Source organism: Schistocerca piceifrons, chromosome 7 (assembly GCF_021461385.2).
Source record: "Schistocerca piceifrons isolate TAMUIC-IGC-003096 chromosome 7, iqSchPice1.1, whole genome shotgun sequence".
Classification (NCBI taxonomy): Eukaryota; Metazoa; Arthropoda; class Insecta; order Orthoptera; family Acrididae; genus Schistocerca; species Schistocerca piceifrons.
The window spans coordinates 554,261,899-554,282,361 of record NC_060144.1 but is presented as its reverse complement, the minus strand read 5'-3'; positions in this window follow the sequence as shown (position 1 = coordinate 554,282,361).

Genomic DNA, 20,463 nt, shown 5'->3' with positions numbered 1-20,463 from the left:
AATAAATTACGTTACTTGCATTTACTGCCGTCCTGCTTCTTCGTGTGAGCATTCCCAGCTCGAATTTCCACATACCCATCATGTTTCTTACATAATTATATTTTATCATCGACATGCAGTGTAACAGCAAGGCTTTGCTTAAGGGGGGTAGGACGTCAAACGGGCCGACTTGGAGCAGGAGAGTCACCACAGGACATTTTAATTTCTACTGTCTATACTTTTACAAATAAATTCATAAAACTTTGTCACCATGACCAGGAAGGATTGAGGACCCACACTCATCGCAGTGGAAGTTCAAAAACGTAGCAAAATACCTTTTTCTACATGTGAAATTTCATCATTTTCTCACTTATTACTGGCTGCATTTATTGCTATAGGTACACTTTTCTTCCTAAGTAAGAGAGAGTTTTCGATGAATTTTTCATAGCATACAAACACTAGTTACAGGTGTATGAAACTCTAGAATTTCCCAAATCTATTAAAAAACTGTAGAAAAATTGAAATAATTAGCTATAAAACTTGAGTTTTTCTAAACATGAAGTTTAAAATGTAACAGTTCATTCATTTTTTCATAAATTAAATAACTTCTATAGTTTCATACACCTGTAACTATGGTTTGTATGCTGTACAAAAATCATCGACGAATCTCTCTTACTTAGGAAGAAAAGTATACCTATAGCAACAAATGCAGCCAGTAGTAAGTGAAAAAAATGATGAAATTTCACATGTAAAAAAAAGTGTTTTGTTACGTTTTTGAGCTTCCACTGCTATGAGTATAAATCCTGAATTCTTCCTTGTCATGCTGTTAAAGTTTTATGAATTTATTTGTAAAAGTATAGACAGTGGAAATTAAAATGTCCTGTGTTGCCTCTCGTGCTCCGTTTGACGTCCTCTTCATGAGACATTTAATTTGTATGTTTGTAAAGACATTTCGTGAAATTTGGAATACTTTAGTCATTAGTTCTGCTCTGTGTCGAAATCGAATACTTTGGAGTTGCTTTCTCCGTCTTCGCCTACACCATGAGCCGGTAGTTTGTTATTCAGTCTCAACTTACTGTTTTCTGTTAGTAACTCTTATCAGTGTAAGACCTTTTTTAAGTTTCTTTAATTTCATTTTCAATACCACCTCTTTTCTGTTTCTATGCTTTGATTAAGTTTTTTCTTCTTGTATGACACTGAAACTAGTACGTTACGAACAAGTTTAGAAGTTTAATGAGCATTCCTTCTGCCATTTCTTTGTGACATATATAGGCTAGAGGATGGAACAGCAGGAGAAGGGGCTTTAAGGTGGATTGAAGGCGTTGAGGTCCTCTTTTGTGGAAGTTTCAATATTGTTCTTTTTAAAGCGTACGCTACCGATTGTAGCATTTTTAATGCTAATGCCATCACTTTCTTTATAGGGATGAACCAATTGCTCACATGTTTCTGGATCTTGGGGAAAATTATTATAGGTAATAGCACTACCTTTAGTTCTATGATTATGCTTTTCACAGCCAGCCGCAGCCGAATTCGGTACTATTATTGTCGAACAGAACGAAGAAACACATTAGAACAGGAAAACAAATAGCAACATGAGACTTGCTCTCTAGAACACGTAAGAGCATGTGCGAACTGAGCATTTCTCACAAGTGACGTAATGTGCAGAAAGGAGAAAATTCGGTTCTGTACAGGCACATTCACTCCACCCCCGTCCTTGCTTGTTTGCAACTGAAACAAATGACACGTATTTCACACCCTTATTTCATCTAATCGTCTGTGAAACTCTTGCTAGGCGGCAACACTTTACTACTACGGACAGAATTGCCACTAATACCAGAAAACAAAAGAATGATTTTCTAACAATATCAAAAAATTGATATTAAACTCCAATTAACGATGCATTAAAGCATAATAAATATGGAGATGGGTTTCAAAAGTGAAAGTTCGGCATTCCTGTTGATTCCCATTGGTTATAAACATCAGTACACGAAACTCAAGTAGACCTATACGTCTCATTATGCTCGGCACTTGAGCTTTCTAGCAATCCACAAGAGGTTTATTCTACAGAAGCCATGCATCCAAATCTCCGCTACATGGAGCTAACGTGCATCTCGAGGCACAGGCTTAGAACTATCTACTCTCTGTTTTAAAAAAAATTCTCGATATAAATAATTCTTAAATAATTAACTTTCGTTATTTAAATCAGAGAGGAAAATATCCGAAACGATTCCTGATAGTTAAAATATTGTTCTACATCACTGAAAAATACGCTAACGGAAAAAAAAAATCGCACCACCAAGAAGGACTTGTGCGACACAAACGTAAGTTGGTAGGCATATTTGTACACCTGAAAGAAGATGTCCACTCCGAGTTCACGCCAGTCACATCAGGGTGGAGCTAGCAGCGCCACTATGAGGATGCTGGTCAGGTTTGCTTTCAGTACACTCTCTAACCCTCGTGAGCGTTCGTTACATTTAAAATTGGACGTGATCAGTTGATTTTAATCAAGAACGCCTTAAAGGCGACAAGGACGACATTATCAACACCTCACCAAGATCGAACGAGGTCGTGCATTAGGGCTATGAGAAGTTGGATGTTCCTTGTGCGATATTCCAGAAAGGCTTAGCAAGAATGTAGCCATTGTACGTGATGGCTGGCGGCGGTGGTCACGAGATTGTATGGTGGCAAGAAGAATGGGATCCGAACTGCCACGTGGCACTACCGAGAGGGAAGACCATCGCATTCGACGTATGGCTCTGCCGCATCTCATTGCATCTGATGCAGCTATTTGAGCAGTTGTTGGAATCACACTGACACAACGAACTGTTACAAATCGGTTACTTCTAGGATGGCTCCGAGCCAGACTTCCTTCTTTTTTTATTTACACGTCAAGTTCCGTAGGACCAAATTGAGGTGCAAATCTCCAGGGGCATGGAACGTGTCAGTGCATGAAATTACAGCATAAAAGTAATAACAGATAAAAATAAAATGTTTATGAATCCAAAAAAGTCCGTCCATAAGTTTAAGTAAACACAATCAACAATACAACAAGAATCAGCTTAATTTTTCAAGGAAATCGTCGACAGAGTAGAAGGAGTGACCCTTGAGGAAACTGTTCAGTTTCAATTTGAAAGCGCGTGGGTTACTGCTAAAATTTTTGAATTCCAGTGGTAGCTTATTGAAAATGGATGCAGGAGTAGAGTGCATACATTTCTGCACAAGAGTTAAGGAAGTCCGATCCAAATACAGGTTTGATTTGTGCCGAGTATTAACTGAGTGAACGGCGCTTATTCTTGGGAATAAGCTAATATTGTTAACCAGAAATGACACTAAGGAATACATATACAGGGTGTTACAAAAAGGTACGGCCAAACTTTCAGGAAACATTCCTCACACACAAAGAAAGACAATATGTTATGTGGACATGTGTCCGGAAACGCTTACTTTCCATGTTAGAGCTCATTTTATTACTTCTCTTCAAATCACATTAATCATAGAATGGAAACACACAGCAACAGAACGTACCAGCGTGATTTCAAACACTTTGTTACAGGAAATGTTCAAAATGTCCTCCGTTAGCGTGGATACATGCATCCACCCTCCGTCGCATGGAATCCCTGATGCGCTGATGCAGCCCTGGAGAATGGCGTATTGTATCACAGCCGTCCACAATACCAGCACGAAGAGTCTCTAAATTTGGTACCGGGACTGAGTAGACAAGAGCTTTCAAATGCCCCATAAATGGAAGTCAATAGGGTTGAGGTCAGGAGAGCGTGGAGGCCATGGAATAGGTCCGCCTCTACCAATCCATCGGTCACCGAATCTGTTGTTGAGAAGCGTACGAACACTTCGACTGAAATGTGCAGGAGCTCCATCGTGCATGAACCACATGTTGTGCCGTACTTGTAAAGGCACATGTTCTATCAGCACAGGTAGAGCATCCCGTATGAAATCATGATAACGTGCTCCATTGAGTGTAGGAGGACGACGAAACTAAAATGAGCTCTAACATGGAAATTAAGCGTTTCCGGACACATGTCCACATAACATATTTTCTTTATTTGTGTATATATATCTCTTGTCTCTCTCTCTCTCTCTCTCTCTCTCTCTCTATATATATATATATATATATATATATATATATATATATATATATATATATATATTTTGAGAGGACAATGTCAAAATACCCAGACTCGTGAACAGGAGTCGACAAGAGGTTCCTGAACTTACACCACATGTTGCCCGAACCGACCATTTCAGAGCCAAAAATATCGTTTTAGAATGGGAGGAGTTACCCCAAAATATAATACCAGACGACATAAGTGAATGAAAATTAGCAAAATAAAATTTCGTGTCGAACAATCACTCATTTCACATACCGTCCGAACAGTAAAAATTGCAGCATTAAGTCTTTGAACAAGATCCTGAACGTGGGCTTTCCACGACAGTTTCCTATCTATCTGAACACCTAGAAATTTGAACTGTTCAGTTTCACTAACCACATGCCCATTCTGTGAAATTAAAACGTCAGGTTTTATTGAATTTTGTGTTACAAACTGTAAAAACTAAGTACTACTGAGATTTAGGGTTAGCTTATTTTCTACAAGCCATGAGCTTATCTCATGAATTGCACTATTTGAAACGGAGCCAATGATGCACACAACATCCTTTACTACCAAATTAGTGTCATCAGCAAACATAAATATTTTAGAGTTACCTGTAATATTGGATGACATATTATTTATATAGATAAGAAACAGGAGTGACCCCAACACTGATCCCTGGGGCACCCTCCACTTGACCATACCCCTCTCAGACCGCACATCACAGCCATTCTCAACACTGCGAATAATGACCTTTTGCTGTCTGTTGCTAAAGTAAGAGGAGAACCAGTTGTGAGCTACTCCACATATTCAGTAATGGTCCAACTTCTGGAGCAATATTTTGTGATCACCACAATCAAATGCCTTAGTTCAATGAAACAAATATACCTAATGTTCGAAACCTTTTGTTTAATCCATCCAGTACCTCACAGAGAAAAGAGAATATAGCATTTTTAGTTGTTAAACGACTTGTAAAGCCGAACTGTGCATTTGATAGCAAATTGTGTGATATAAAATCATCAATTATCCTTACATACACAGCTTAGCAAACACTGATGGCATAGAACTGGGTCTAAAATTGTCTACATTATCCCTTTCTCCCTTTTTATTAAGCAACTTTACTACTGAGTACTTTAATCGTTCAGGAAACTTATCATTCCTAAAGAAAAAATTACAAATATGGCCAAATACAGGGCTAACATGTGCAGCACAGTAATATTCTGCTAGGCACACCATCATATCCATGAGAGTCCTTAGTTTTCAGTGATTTAATTATTGACTCCATCTCGTCCTTGTCTATATCACAGAGGACTATTTCAGACATCAATCTCACAGAGACATTTTCCAAGAGAATTGTATGACGCCCTGTAGAAACTAAGTTTTTCTTTAATTCACCAGCAATGCTCAGAAAATGATTGTTAAATACTGTACATATATCTGATTTATCAGTAACAGAAATATTTTTGCTGCGAACTGACTTCATATCGTCGACTTGTGCTACTGACTAGACACTTCCTTCACAACTGACCATGTGGTTTTAATTTTATCCTGTGAATTAACTATTCTATTTGCTTACCACATACTCTCTTCCTTCCTAATAACATTTTTAAGCACCTTACAGTACTGTTTGTTATGGGCTACTGTACCCTGATTGTAACTGCTTCAAACATTTTAATAAATGGTATCCTTATTCCACTAGTCAGCCACCTAGGCTGCCTTTTACTGCTAGTACCCCGTTTAGAATGTTCTAATGGAAAGCAACTCTCAAAGAGGATGATAAATGTGTTAAGGAAAGCATTATATATGTCATCTATGTTATCAACACTATAAACATCCTGCGACTCTTGTTCCTTGACAAAGTTTAAAAAACTCTCTGTTGCTGTTAGATTAGGTTTCCTACACAGTTTGTAATTATATGTGGCATTTGTTTGAGTACAAAAACCTTTTGGTGTTAAAATTTGTGCATCATGGTCTGAAAGGCCATTCACCCTTTTACTAAGAGAATGCCCATCTAGAGAATGCCCTTCACCCTGACTGGAAAAAAATACAGTCTGCATCAGATCATATGAATTTAGGAGATCTACCAACATCCTTTTTCTTCGATCATCATATACAAAATTTATATTGAAGTCACCACATATAACTAATTTCTGGTACATCTTGTAAAGTGAATCAAGAACCCTCTCTAGTTTGAGCAGAAATGCTCCGAAGTCAGAGTTAGGGGACCTATAAACAACAACAATTAGATGTTTAGTTTCACCAAATTCAATTGCCACAGCACAACATTCAAAAATCTTTTCAGTGCAGTACCGTGATGACGTCTGTAGACTCAAATGGAACACTGTTTTTTTATGTACATGGCCACTTCCCTACCCCGTAAGGAACTCCTTTAAAGGCAGCCAGCTAATCTGTACCCTGGTAAAGGAAGCCTCTAAATTGTCAAATTATTTAAGTGGTGCTCCGATATACCAATAATTTCAGAGTCAATATCTACAAACAGTTCACTAACTTTAATACCTCTTGTATTTTGATGAAATACGCTAATTCCTTCTCTGCTTGGAAACCTGACGTCCTCTGAATGTGAGTCCTTAGTTGGACTTCCTTTAAGCAGGTATACCTATCAGCTGACTGGGTGCAGCTCTAACACCGACTACTACAGGAATTTTTCCATGAGTGATCCCACCACCACCCACTACACTGTCACCTATAAGCTTTGGGAGCCTCGCTTCCCATCCCTATTGAGATGCAGGTCATGCCTAGTGAAACCCAATCTACTGATAAAGACTCAAATGGCACCACTGAAATGTGACCCATGCCCTCTGCCATCAGTGCTTTCTTCAGCCCCATGTTAACGCGCCTAACAGCCGCATTAAGATGAGGCCGACCATGCCACTGAAACGGTTGTACCTGTTGTCCTGCGGAGCATATTCCTCTGACTCCGAAACACCGCCATTTGCGACTTCAGTGGTGTCAAGTGAGAGCTAGTTGGAGGACAGGGTGGGGGTCTTATGTCTTCTGGTGAAAGCTGGTTCTGCCTCGGCGCCAGTGATGGATGTGTGTTGGCTAGAAGGAGGCAAGTTGAGGGCCTGCAACCAACGCGACTGTGCGTTAGACGCACTGGACCAACTCCTGGAGTTATGGTCTGGTATGAGGTTCCATATCAGAACAGAAGCACTCTCGTGGTTAATTCACGCGTCCTGACTGCAAATTTGTAGGTCAGTCTGGTCATTCGACCTGTTGTGCTGCCATTCATAAACAGCACTCCAGTGGGTGTTGTCCAACAGGATAACGCTCATCCACATACTGATGTCGTAACCCAACATGCTTTACAGAATGAGGACTTGTTGCCTTGCCTTGCTTGACTACCAGATCTGTCCCCAATAGAGCACGTAAGGGACATCATCGGACAATTCCAGCATCATCCTAAACCAGCATTAGCCGTCCCTGTGTTGACCGACCAATTGCATCTGCACCCCACAAACTGACACCAGGCATCTGTACAACACAATACAGGCATGTCTACATGCTTGCATTAAACATTCTGGCGGTTGAACCTGTTATTAATGTACCAGCATTTCATTTTTGCAATAGCTTATCTCTCCTTTACATTAATATGTGATCTTGCAGTGTTAATTACTTAAATATGTTACCTGGACAAACTTCATTACTCTAAATTAATTATATTTTGGTGTTTCGAAGTTTGTTTCGTCAGTATATAAATAAACAGGCATATATCGTTTGAGGCGGATCCGCTACAGAGCTCTTAACTAAGAGCCGTGTCTGCTAATGCATAAGCAAATCGCGCACAACTTGAATACAGTATTATGGTGTGCTGAAAGCCCTGTGTATACCGTATAGTGCACATATACAGTATATAATACATGTCGCGGCACGTCGGTAGAGTTGAGTGATATTCACTCACACAGCCCACTGTACTTGCCCTCGTGGCATTGTGTACGTAGCGGAGCGAGGGCCTTCCCCCCATGCAGAACGCGTACTTCCTGCCACTCAGTGCTGCCAATACAATGGAAACAATTTCCGAAGCGAAACAAGGAAGCCCGACGCCCGTGCGCCCGGCTGGCGACAGCGCGGGCTGTTTGCATAATCAGCGGCTCTTCCGGCGCGGGATTTGCATATTCCCGGCCACATGTGCGGCCGCATCGGCGTCGGCAGCGTTGGTAGCACTGGGGACGGTAGCGGCGGCGGCGGCGGCGGCGGCAGTGGTGGGGAGGACGCCGCGGCGCAGATGCCGCCGCGCGGATTAACATGTCGCGTCCGATGCATATGCATGTACGTTTGCATGTGCGCGGGCGCCGGCAGCGGCGTTAAAAGCGAGCGCGCTCAGGTATGAAATCGCGTCGAAATTTGAAAATAAAACTCCGCTTGTCTCTTTCTCCCCAACCTTTCCCGCTCACATATCTGTGAGAGTACCTATCAGTGCTAAAAGGCGGAACATTCTTAATCTGCATCTGCCCTGATGGCATTGTACTCCAAGCACAAGATCTTTTGCGGGGGTTGGACAGAACAATACGAACAGCTTTGTGTACACAGCACATTTACACAGCACATTTCTAGAGCCTCTATCCTGAGTTTTTTGTAACGGAAATTCCCCTTCATCTGAGAGAAGCACTTACATCCAATGTCTTCAGCTGTTTGTTGGATATATTCTAATTTCAGTCTTCCCTTACAAATTTTAGCGTCTGCAGCTCCCTCTAGTACTACGGAAGTTATTGCCTGATGTCTTAATAGATGTCCTATCATCCTATACCTTCTCCTTGTCAATGTGTTCCACATATTCATTTCCTAAACGATTCTGGGGAGAACCTCCTTCATTACATTATCAGTTCCATCATATTTTCAACATTCTTCTGTAGCCCCACGTTCTAAATGCTTCGGTTCTCGGGACTGACTATCCAAGGTTCACTTCTGTACACCGCTGTGCACCAGACGCAGATTCTCAGAAAGACCAATGTTTGATACTGGTGGACTTCTTCTCGTCAGGATTGCGCTCGTTGCCTGTACTAGTCCGCTTCTTACAGGTATGTCCTCCTTGCTTTTTCCGTCATATGTTATTCTGATTCGAAGGCAGCAGCATTCCTGCATCTCGTCCACTTCGTGGTCTCCAATTTGATGTTAACTTTGTTGGGTTTAATCTCAGTGCGTAGTATTTGCCCAGTAGACTGTTCATTTTATTCAAGAGGTCCTGTAATTCTACTTCAGTCTCACTGAGAATAACAATGTTCTCAGCGAAACTTATCGTTGATACTCTATCACCATAAAATTTAAATTCACTCCTGAACTTATCTGTTATTTTAGTAATTACTGACTGAACAATAGGAAAGAAATACTGCATCCCTGTCTCACCCATTTTTTAAGCCCAGCACTTCGTTCTTCGTCCACCATTCATATTGTTCCTGCTTGGCTCCTATACACATTGTGTATTATCCATCTTTCTTACACCCTGCTCCTATTTTTATGAAAATTTCGAACATATTGCAAAGTTTTCCATTGTCAAAACGCTTTTTCTGGGAGCACAAGCCTGATGAAGGTGTCTTGATTTATCGCAAGTCCTGCTTCCGTCATCAAGTGCAAACGTCAGAAATAACTCTCTCTAGTGTCTTTACCTTCCCAAAAGCCAAACTGTTATTCATCTAACAGGCCATCAACTTATTTCTCCATTCTCCTGTATGTTAATCGTGTCAGTAACGTAGATGAATGAGCTGTTAAACTGATTGTGCAATAGTTCTCGCACTTGCCTGTTGTTGCTGTCTTTGGGATTACGTGGATGATATTTTCCTAAAATGTGATGATGTGTCTACTGTCTAACAGATTCTACACATAAACTGGAATAGAGGTTTAGTTGACACTCTTCTCAATGATTTAAGAAATTTCAGTGTTATCTGTTGTCGTGTCCCGACATAGGTGGGAGAGGGAAAAAGGGGTTGCTGGTCTGTCTGCGCTCCCGAGCGGTACAGAGCAGAAGGCAGAAGGACATTTCACAGTGAAGGCATTTGATTGTTTCTTTTATCTGAGCCAAAACTGGTACAGGCATTTACTAGAAATGCAGGTGGTGAGACTCGGTAGGGATCTCGTTGTGGAGACTCTTGGACAAACAGGGTTTCGAAATAGTTGTTTACTCCAGACAGGACTAACTAATACACTGGAGGCTAGTCCTAGGGTTAGAAAAAGTATGAATAACACTGTTACAACAGAAGCCAGTGCAGAAGTCCCAGGAGAGGATGCTAACCACAGTAGCAAACACTAGCAGCGTCTTAAGGCAACAACTTAGTTGCAAAACAAAACATAATGAATGTGACACTGTTCCCTGAGGCACTCCAAAGAGAGAGAGAGAGAAAGAGAGAGAGAGAGAGAGCAGACTTACCCGGAGCTGGACCGAGGCTGGAGTCGACGGACGCGGATTCGGCGCCCAGACTGAGAACTCTGCCAAAATGTGGAATCTAGGGGTTTTAAAGAGTCGTGTGGGGGCACTGTTTTTCCCACTGAAAGCCACCCAGCCAGTCCCGTAGGTCCCCTCTACTGCTCCTAAGGCGTGGATGTTAATGCAGTTGCACTAACTAAGTCCGTATTTGGTATCAACATTGTTCAGCTGAAAGCTAAACGTAACTGCTCTGCCAAATAAGGCTTGCAACATTATTGTTATACGTCATTTAGCCCCGCCCCTCGGGATTCCCGGAGTAGGGACTGCTAGGTCAGCAGTTTTTTGCGTTTTCGCTCTCTTTCTAACCCTTGCAAGTCTACTGACGTTGCCGTTCTCAGGGCTGGTATCAAGCTGGCTTTATACACTAGTACGTGACTGTTGGTTTCAAAGTTCTACGGTGACAATTCCTTGAAGAGTAACTAACGCCCTGGGACCGCGTCTGGGGGCGTCTGCATTTTCGCAAGGCTCTCCCCTTACTGTTTACTTCATGTAACAATATCTCTCCTAGTTTCGTCTGCCCTGAGCATCGTCTCTGCTTCCGCGCCTTGGAACGTCTGTCCTCCTTTCGCACAGCTTCAAGATAATACTACAGTAGCAAAGAATAACATATTACACTGTGCCTCCTCCTTATTTGAATGAAAGTCTTCTAAAGCTCTGTCAAACTCTGACTGTAATATTGGATCCCATGTGTCTTCCAGATATATTCCCATTTCTTCTGCTATCACGCCTACAGAGAATACCTCCTCATCGTAGATGCTTTCAGTGTATTCTCTCAACCTGTCCGCTCTCTCCTCTACGTTTAACGGCGGGACTCCTCCTGAACTCTTAATGCTGACACCTTTGCTTTAAATTTCACTGATAGTTGAATCTGTCCTTCCAACGGCTTTTTCGTTTTCGATTTCTTCACATTTTTGCATAGACACTTAGCCCTAGCTTCCCTGCACGTACACAACGTACGGGTTCGCAGTCACGTACCTTGTTCCTATATTTGCCGGTCCACGTTATGTGATTTTTAGTGATGTCCAGTCCTCTTCAGCTGAACTGCCTACTGGGATATTCATTATCGTAATAAGTAGAGCCTTAGATAACTTCAGGCGTACATCACCATTCCTCGGTACTTTGATATTTTACTTTTTTCCATGTTAACCCTTTGATGATTCTACTAGAGGTCAGCCCACTCTTCTTCGTTACTAAATTGTGATCCGAGCCTGGTTACATCTTACATTCCAATAACTGATTTCGGAATCTCTGTCTCGCCATGATTTAGTCTAGCTGACGTATTTTCGTATCTCCCGGACTCCCTCTATTGTGGTTTTTGAGCAATGCATTCACTACTGCTGCAGAACTCTATTATTCTTTCTCCTCTCTCGTTCCTACTGCCAAGTCCATATTTTACCATAACACCATCTTTCGTTACTTTTCTTACGACAGAGTTCGGATTCTCCATGATTATTAGATTATAATCTCCCTTTACGTACTGAGTTACCCATTCAATGCCCTCATCCACTCTTCGTCTCTTTCTCTACTCCTTTTATCTTCTGCTTATGACGTCAACATATATACCTGAACTATTGTTGTTAACATGGAATTGTTGTCGATTCTGATGAGAATAATCCTATCAATGGATTATTCAAAGCAACTTAGTCTATGACCTACCTTTTTATGCATAACAAATCCAACTGCAGTTATACCATTTTTTGTTGCCGTTGATATTACCTTTCTGACTAGAAAGCCTTATCTTCTTCCCACTGCACTATACTGACACCCACAGCGTCTAGACTGAGCCTTTGCATTTCCCTTTTCAGATCTTTCGTACCACATTCGTCCTTGTGACGTTCCATGCTTCTGCTCGTGGAATGTTACCTGTTCTTTCTTTGTTCGGTCTTTTTCTCACGATCGTCTCGCCCTTAGCAGTGCCCTCCTGCCTCCGCCCCCCCCCCCCCCCCCTTTGCTGTTACCTCGCAGAGATCCGTATGAGGAACTAATCAGGAATCTTTTGCCAATGTACATCATGATACTTTTCAATTACAGGCCATATATCCTGTGAATACATATTAAGTTTCTTTAATGGAGTTGTTTCCGTTGCCTTCCTCATCCTCATGCCGTTGATCATGGCTCATTATTCAGTCTTTCAGGGACAATTTCTCACCCCAGTGGCAAGGGGGGGGGGGGGGGAGGGGCCCTGAACCTCGTTCCTCTTTTAAAGCTCTTGGCAGAACGAGGGTAATTTGTTATGCGGGAAATCTTTGACTGCCATTACTGATTACGTTTATTCAAAATTTAAGCAGTGGCTGCGATCATACTCGGGACCCTAGATGTCAGTTACGTCCAAATACTTCCAGCAACAGAATATTATTGCCGACTGATTAGCGGATGTACCCTGTGCGACATTCGTAAATTAGAAAAGGTACGCAGAATTACTGTAACAACCGTTAATAAGCTCACTGGAAAATATATTAGTCACCCTTTTAAGATAGGTAACTAATCGCTCTGGAGCGCAGTAGGTGGGACGGAACTGGAGCCAAGAGCCCACTGACCCATAACTGCTGACTTAAGCCATGGCCGTGTAGTGGTGTAGTTGCGAGGCGGTTGTATGGAATTAGAACAAGATGAGTCGGCATGAAGTCGGCATGAGTAATGGAAAAAAGGAACTATCGTGATTTAACGTGGCCATGACCGCACCTTGAAAAAAGCAGTTTGATTTGTTGGTGTCTGTAAGGAATGGTGTATCACACGCAGCCATGCAACATAGTGTTTGAATAGTTGTCGTAAAACGATCCTAACCTACAGGGTCTGAAGTAAGTGTCACGCCTTGTCAATTAACGTCAGTTTCAAATCCGACAGGAATTAGTACTTAAGTGAATTCAGAACCATCTCAACCAGTTTCCTAGGGAACATTGGGAAATTTTTGGAAATTTGTGGTAAGATCCTATGGGACCAAACTGCTGAGGACATCGGTCCCTAACCTGAGACACTACTTAATCGAACTTAAACTAACTTACGCTAAGGGCAATACATACAGCCATGCCCGAGGGAGGACTCGAACCTCCGACGGGGGGAGCCACGCGAACCGTGACGAGGCCCCTAAGACCGCGCGGCTACCCGGCGCGGTAACATTTTGAAGTTGGCCTTCAGTAGACCAAAGAGTACCGAAACTGGAAGTAGCTGATTAGAAGTGTGTTACGAGGAGCGCTTTTGCCTCGTTTCGTATGATGTAAGGCGTTGAGAGCACCAATAGCCCAATGGGGCGATAAACCCAAAGTGCGTGGGGTGTGAAGTTGAGACCAGAGGTGATTCTATGATGTTGTGGGTGTTTTTCGTACTATGATTTGTGCTCGCTCCTTCAGGTTGCTGCGAACATGAGCCAGGATTTTTATTTGAGCATTATCGTTGACCAAGATGAATATGCTGTGGGCGCTATCTTCTTCCAGAAGCCACTAGATCCACTAGATCTATTCACCTCTACATTTATGCTTTAACGAACATTTGGGAGTTCAGTCACACCAAAAATGGCATGCTAAATCACCCGACCTAAATCCCACTGAAAATGTACGGATTATTTGGAATGATGCATAAAATGTAACAATCAACATAACAGCAATTCTTGTAGCTCTACAGGAGCTAAATATCACAGCTGGGTGTGACATACCTGAAGAAACATGTGGACTCTCTTTCTCATCGAATTGAGACCGTTATCAAGAGTGGAGTCGGTGTTACACGGTATTAGCGATGGCGAGGAGGGGGGGAGGGGAGGCGGGGGGGAAGGGGAGGCTGACATATTTTTGTCTGGTGTGTTTAGTTACAATAATCAGTAAAATGAACATATCTAAAAGTAAAATCCTTGTAATGGTGTGTAGTCGAATTTAACTGGGCAGTCATTATTATTATTATTTTCGATTATTCCCATTTAAAGAGAGCGTTTGAACTTGAATTCCTTTATGATGATTGTTTATGTTTTTTCTGAGCCCAAATTTTCTTCATGTGTTCACTGTGTTGTTTCTTTCGCTCCACTGTTCATCTGCATCCTGGTCTCTTCTGTGTTGTGGTGCCAAATTTATGTTTTTTGATGATGTTTCTGAATTCAGTTCTATTTTCTGTATCGTTTACTGTTATGTGTGCTTGTCTGAGGTCCTCTTCAACTTCTTTTGTCCATTTTGTTTTTCCCCTGCCTGAGTTGATGACTTTAAGAATTCGCTTTGAAATTCTGTTTTCATTCATCCTGTGGCTATGTCCGTAGAACTGCATTCTTCTTTTCCTTTTTGTATCCGTAATCATGTCAGTGTATTTATATAATTCTGATGTTGGTCTCTTCTTCCAGATTCCTTGCTCTTGTATTGGGCCAAAAATTTTCCTGAGAATTTTCCTTTCTTGTTTCTCTATTTCTTTGATTTTAGTTTGCCCACCTATTTGTGTTGTTTCAGATGCATACAGTGCCCCTGGAAGTACGACAGTGTTGTAGTGCCCCAGTTTTGCGTTAATGGATATGGACTTTTGGTTATAATAGTTCTACGTGAGTTTATATGCTTTCTGTAGTTTTTTTATTCTTTCCTCATTGGCCTTTAGGTTGATCCCTGATGGCTGGATGATTTCTCCCAGGTACTTAAAATGTGGTACTTGTACGATTTTCCCATGGGTTGTCACAATAGGCAATTTGTCTTGTGGCACTCTTTCTATGTACTGGGTTTTCTCATACGAAATTTGCAGGCCAGTTCTTTGTGCAATTTCGTGTAACTTCTCTATGGCGTTAGTGGCTTCTTTTCTATTATTTGTGAGGATTGCAAGGTCATCTGCAAGAGCTAAACACTTCACATTGAATCTATTATCTTTTCCAATGCCAATTTGGATTCCTTTGACTTCTTTTTCCCATGTCCTGATAATTTTTTCAAGAATGATATTAAAGAGTAATGGTGAAAGTCCATCACCCTGTCGCACTCCAGTTTGGATTTCAAATGGCTCAGAGATATTCCCCATAAATTTGACCTTGGAGACTGTGTCAGTTAATGTCTGCCGAATGATTGCTCTTGTCTTTCTGTCAATGCTGAATTCTTCCAGCGTGTTGCAGAGCGCTACTCTGTCTATTGAGTCGTAGGCCTTTTAAAAATCTACAAAAGTGACCACTGTGTTTCGGGTGTTTCTCATCTGGAGAATCATTTTCAGATTCCAGATCTGTCTATGCATGATCGTCCCTTGCGAAAACCAGCCTGGTATTCTCCTATTTGTGGGTCAGCTTGTTCTTCTAATCTATTCATGAGAACTTTTGATAGGATTTTATATGTGACCGGCACGAGTGAAATACCGCTGTAATTATTTGGTTCAGTTTTGTCCCCATTTTTGTGGAGTGGATGGATGAGTGCGCATTTCCATTCAGAAGGGATCTGTTCTGTTTCCCAAATGTTTAATATGATTTTGTGGATTTTTCCTGTTAATCTTTCATTTTTTAACTTCCATAGTTCTGCAATAATTCCATCTTCTCCTGGGGCTTTATTGTTTTTCAGTGTCTTGATAATTTCTGCTATTTCGTTGATGGTTGGTGGTTTAGCGTCGGGATTTGGTGTAGACGTGTGGTAGTGAATATCCTCTTTAGGTCTTTCGCAGTTGAGAAGTTTGTTGAAATAGTCTGCGAGGATTTGGCAGTTATTCTTCGTGTTAGTTTCTAGTGAACCATCCGGTTTCTTGAAGCAAAGATTGGGTGGCTGGTATCCTGCAATATGTTCCTTAAACGTCTTATAAAAATTCATGGTGTTGTTCTTCTTAAAGTCTTGTTCTATCTCATCCAGTCGCTGTTTGTCATAATTTCTTTTTTCCCTCCGAATTGCTTTCGATGTCTGTTTTCGAATTACTAGAAATTGTTGCCATTTTTCTGATGTTTTGTGACTATTGAAGTTTTTCCAGGCATTGGTCCTTTCTTCTATTGCTTGGTCACATATTATATTCCACCACCTGTGTTTTCTCCTTCTCGGGGGTTGACCCAATTTCATCGCGGATTTGAGGACGTCCACAAGTTCTGTCCAGTTTGTGGTGTTTGTCTGACTAATTTCCTGTAAGATGTTTTCCTTGTTGAGTTTCATGTATTCGGCGTCTGGTCTCAGCACTTTGTTTAGTTTTGGCTTTTTTCTCTTGGGCTGTGATCTGGTCTTTATCTGTAGAAGATGGTGGTCTGATTCAAAAAATCCTCTTCTCGTTTTCACATTCAGAATTTCTGCTGTGTTACTCTTGGAGATGGCCACATGGTCTATCTGGAATTCACCCAACATTGTGATGGGCGACTTCCAAGTATACAGTTTCTTGTTGGGTTTTTAAAATTGTGTTGACATAATTACGAGGCCGAAATTTTCGCAAAAGCTTATCAATCTTTCCCCATTCTTGTTAGTTCTCTTGTGAGCTGTATGGATTCCGGTGATTTTCCTGTATTTTTGCTCTTTGCCTAATTGTGCGTTAAAGTCGCCTAACAAGAATATTATATGGTGTTTGGCAATTTTGTTTGTCGCCTCTTCAAGGTCACTCCCGAAGTCATCCACTTTCTGGGGATTCTTCTTGTTATAGTTATTTGTGGGTGCATGTGCGTTGATCAAGGTATATGCTTTGTTGGCCGATTTGACGGACAGCGTTGATATACGTTCTTCTTCTTATTATTATTATTATTCACATGGTTTACATGGTCATTTTACATTCTTACACAAATGGTTAAATATACATAAAAATACATACAAGTATAAAATAAGAAAGAAACAGTCGAAAATTTTGTGAGAAAATGTCTAGGTGTGTGGACTAGTCATCAGATTTTGTTTGCGCTGAGTCCACCAGGAAATTTTCGTAATACACATTCTTAAATCAGAAGCAGCGTAGTTTGCACAGCGGCCCTACAGTAGGGATCAGAAACGGTGTACAAGTGCATTGTTGCAGACTGCATACTTCGCAAGTCGAGGCGCCGCTGTTAAGTACGTCAGCGCTTTGTTCCCGGTGTAGTTTCACGAGTATGGCGAGTCTGAGAACTGTGGCACCACCGCCGCTTCATTGTCGGCTCGTTCTCTCTTACTGAAGCTTGCAGTAGTGTAAGCCTCATCGGGACTCATTGTTAGCACAGAAGACGAGTACACGATTTGCTGTTGTAAGTACCACTGATAAGGCGAAATTACCAAAAGTCGAGGTCAGATGGCCTTGAACGAAACCGTATTTTGTGAGACGTTGGAGAGTGTAAGACGGAAATTAATTGATGCAAAGTACAGAATTGCAGATGTGTTCCATTAGAGGAGGAGTGATATCTGGGATAAGTTTCACACGATAGGCCCTAGCCCATTCTTCAGACGAAAAACATACAAATTTCGTCCAATGCACACAAAATGGTTGCATTCTTGTTTATCGCACCTCCGTCATGAGAAAACATATGTGCTGTGTCAAACAAAAACTGGGCACAGAGCGACATCACAATTACATCCCTGCGACAAAAAAGCGCGCTATTTCTTTATTTATTTAACTATGGTAACTTGCGTTTATGGACTAACAGCGAGTTGTGCAACTTTTCATTCACAATTTATTTTAATAATTAATCACTATTTAAAGTTTTGACATCATCCTAATATCATGTTTTCTGGTACTGTCGTTACACACTCGATAGTGCATTGAGAGTGTGTATATGTGAACTAATTATTAGACATTCTGTGAGCAGATATTAAACATTAAAATACATTTACGGCAGTCTTCTGGAACGTTTTATCTATATAAACATGTGTATGAACGGAACGATATTGACTGCCAAGTGATCAGTCATTATCCTGGTATATAACTTCCTTCTATCGTTATGGCAGGTCCGACATTTTGTGACATATAAATTTGCGCTTTAGAACGGCTATAAAACCAAAATCATGATTGTGTGAAACAAACGAATAGTAATTCGCAGTTTAACGGTGGAAATTTCTTTAAAAACAGTTGCATATCTAGCGGGAATGCTGCGAGTCCGCAATTACACTTGCAAACTCGTGTAGTCGCTGGCCGTTCTGAGCGAGTCGAGTCCACTTCTATCCGACAACAGACTCAGGTGGCGAGTGGGTTTCGCGCAGACTCGTGAGTTGCGTCTGTGGACACAAGCAGAGCTAGGAGATGACGTCACAGGATTAGCTAGCGAGTTCAAAGCGAGTATACGGAGCTTAGATAAAATTAGTACTTGTTCCATAGATCATGGATACGACACTTTGTAATGATGTGGAACGTGTCAGGTTAATAAAAGGTGTCTATATAAGATATTACATTACACAAAATATTACATGACACTTAATATTTTTAATTTTATTTATTTATTTATTTTTTAGCTCTCTTCTCATCTCTAGCCTACAACTGCACGTCGAGGCACCTTCATAACAAACTGCCACCACGATTCGATGCCCAGTACAGAATCGATTCAGGGCAGTACGTAGTTTCCTGGGAAGACCAAATCCATTTGCACGTTTTGTAGGATCAGTAATAAGGCGAGAATTAGCTGGATGAAGGTTCCGCTAAATCTATTGTTGAACACAACATATAAGAGGCGGATCTTGAGTTGGCGAGGGAAGTTGTCTGGATTTAAGTCTGCTGGCGGGTATATTCTGCGGCTGGATGCACGGAAGAGAGTCCTGATGAGTAGCACACCATTTGAACTCTCTTACAACTACTGCTTCTCATCTTACTGATGGTGGTGCAGTACTACACAATACTAGCAGCCAGGGATGAGGTGTTGATTTAATAGTGCCACTAATTATTCACATTGCCTGATTTAGCTTAACATCAATATTACCTGCATATTGCGGCATATCGGGAGAGGCTATGATACTGGGCAATGTATGGCTCAGATTAGACATTTGGCCCACTGGTGTTGTAGAGGCTGAACCATACACGTCAACTTTACCTTCCTGCAGTAATTTGAATGCCTAATATACATGAACTGCAGTGATCTCACAACCTAATTTACCAGACAGTGGCTAGTCATTGCGGATAAAAATTAACATAAAGGGCAACTGGTTACATTAAGTAAAATAAATGATGTCATATGATGTCACAATTGAATGATGTAGTCGACCAAGAAAATTTTGATTGAAACTAGTGGTTTATTGATTCAGCAGCTCTACATAAATTATTTAAATAATTAATAACTAAATAAATCACACTGTGAAGCTTGCTATAGTGCATTAATATGAGAATGTATCAGATTCCCCAATGCTAACTATTCATAAAGCTCATCTCGACAACATATCTCAGGTACTCAATTTTGACGAACTCTCACATCACACAAATACTTCCAGAGCTCTGAGAACTCTTAAAGTATCTAGCGTGACAACATACCGCCCGTATTAGACCACCACTTGAAAACTGTTCTTATGACTCCATGAATGTAACTGCTTATTCATTTGTCTAACATGAACTAACTTTTTAGACTGTCTGCTCGCTACCAGCTGGCCTCAAGACACCCCATCCATTCTGCTTAGCACCAATAAGACACGCAACTGCACATAGCTAAACGCCAATGGGCCACAGTCTTTCTCCCTTCAAGCTTACAATCTTTTTTAGTTCTAATGATTAATAAAATGGAATGGTTAGTAAAATGGCCCACCACAGTCTGCTTTATACTATTACAACAAAATTACTTACATTATACGGAAGTTCATTTCTTTCTGTTTCAAACAGTACCAGACAACATGTATTACATTCAGTAATTTCATAAGGTAGTTAATAATGTACTTCTGCAAAGTGCATTATTACAGAAATAATTAACAACTAGAATTCATGGATGAATGATGGTGAAAGTATCTTGCTGCAGTCATTGATTGTGTTCATGTGAAGGACGTGATGATCTAACCATCATATGAACTAAATCTATCTTATAACTTAATACTAGATTGATTCTGGCTGTATAGAGTTCATGCCCGATAGCTGGAGCACAATTCTCCGGTCTGATATAATGTCTGTTGA